This window comes from Amphimedon queenslandica, unplaced genomic scaffold (assembly GCF_000090795.2).
Source record: "Amphimedon queenslandica unplaced genomic scaffold, v1.1 AMPQUscaffold_12890, whole genome shotgun sequence".
NCBI lineage: Eukaryota > Metazoa > Porifera > Demospongiae > Haplosclerida > Niphatidae > Amphimedon > Amphimedon queenslandica.
The window spans coordinates 1,591-3,943 of NW_003546874.1; positions in this window are offsets into that span (position 1 = coordinate 1,591).

A 2,353-nucleotide genomic window follows, 5' to 3' on the forward strand; every position below is an offset into this window, starting at 1 on the left:
TGCAGCTTTTACAAGAATTACATGACCAAACGTAGTCCTTATCAGTCCAAACATCTTCTAGTATTTGTTCACACTCTACATGATACCACTCCTTACATTAAGAACATTTTACCGGCATTCTTCCTTCATTACTATAGGTTGTCTGCACAGGCAGTATATAGGTAACCTGTATTCTTTGGATAGTCCAGGGCATCTAGCTCTTAAACAAGTAGAAAACAAAGACATCACATTCTTTTCTAAGCATTATAAAGATGGAAACGAAGCTTATGTGAAATATAGCTGCAAGAAATTGGGTCTTAACCAGCACAAATTGACATTGCTAAAGCAAGGGCACATAAACCACAATCTTATTGTCCATTTTGCCTTAATTTGCACACTAGGAACAGTCACTTTAATTCCCTGTACTCGGTGCATTGCGGTATTGCTGCTATCTGCTCCCTGGTACGTTTATCAATACCATCACTTGGCAAGCTATCATATATCAGTTTGTTATAATTGATGCTTTGGTTTAATTATTCAAATCATGAATGCAGATGCATATATACATACTGAGTTTGTCTACAAAAGCACAGATGTCATACTACATACATACATATATACACATAACTAACTAAACTATTTAAAATACACAAAACACCTACACTATCATGATATAGTTGACCATTCAGTCATCTTGGTCTGCGGGTAATACGGTTCCCCATTTTGCACTAAAAACAAACTTTTCAGCTATTTTCCATATCTGCCTCTTTCTGTTAGCACTACAACCTTCTGGACACTTTCTATCAGCTAAATACACAGCTGCCTTCTCCACAAGATCATCCTCTTAATTCTTTCCTGGGTTCTTTACTCGCCGGGTTCTTAGCACAGTCTGTCATCCCTTCTTCGATCTGAAATCTTCTTCTATGTACTTTGAACGTATAATAAAGGGTCCCACATGCTTTGTACTTGTATTCCATAGATAAATAATTAAGGAACAAAGTCGAATACAAAGATTTACAGTTCCTTTACACTTTTCTTTTGGTAGGACAAGAAATTGCTGACGCGGACATAAAATATCACATGATATTTCTATCCTAGGATAAATTTTCACGGGGGACAATTTTTTTCGTGACAGTTCAACTATGTCTCAGAAGCAATTAAACCATCTTATTATTTTACATGCATACAAACATCTAACAGAGCAAGTAGACCTACAAGCCATTGCAGTTGATTTTATTAACAAAAACAACAGAAGAATAAACTATTTTGGACATTTCTGAAGTGCTATTGATTAATAGTTATTCACGTTAAGTAATTATTCATTAATAATAGACTAGTTAATTATTTTCATTTTTCAATAATGGAGACTCGTGCAGAGGCTGGGATCCAAAATAGGCCTTTAAATTCTTTATGGTCCTCCATACACTTATCTTTGGAGTCCTAAACAAAAATATTGGTAGTATCCAGAGATTTTCCTTCTTTACTGCTGCAAGGGGGGCTCAGTCCCCCTCATTTTTTTAGGAAGGGGGCTCAAGCCCCTCTTGCCCCCATGTTTCCGCCGCCTATGAAGAGTGGATACTTATCCACTCTTGTCTGTATGTATGTGTGCACAATATCTATTTTAAAATCAATGATCTAATACGGTACCATTCTAATGAAATATTTTCATTGATGTGGGTGTGTATGTGATGTGGGTGTTATACCATAGATATTAACTCTACTATCTATGGTTATACCATAGATATTATAGACTACGTAACCAGGATTGGAAACTAGCTCACGTGATCCATTCAAACCAGTACAAACCGGCTGACACAGGGTCCGTGATTGGATTTTGGTGGGTGTGGTCAAAAAATGGCTACTCATCGACGACATTCAAAGGAAGACTCATAGTTGCCAACCGTCCCGGAATGTCCGGGACAGTCCCGGATTCACTGCTGTTGTCCCGGAGGGGTCCCGGATTGCTCTTTGTCCCGGATCAGCCATTTTTACAGTCACACCCATGCAAAATTGACCACTCCCAGTAATAAAAATTCAATTAATATCAATTATAATCATAGCTGCATGAACAGTGAGCTCAAAAGTTAAAATTAAGCTCAAAAATGAACTCAAATTGCTGCTCAGGAACTGCAGCAAGAATGTAAGAAGTGATCATCATCAATCCTAGTGGGTGTGGTTCTATGGGTGTGGCTTCCTGTCCCAGAATTCAGTGACAGAAAGTTGGCAACTATGAAGACTGTATTTAAACCAATGTTGATTTTTTGTTATTTCAATAATATTTCAATACTTTAGTGTTTGTGTAATATGACTATAATGAAAAAAATAATGATACCATTGTTATTTTGCAAATATACTGTGATATTGTTCAAATTTT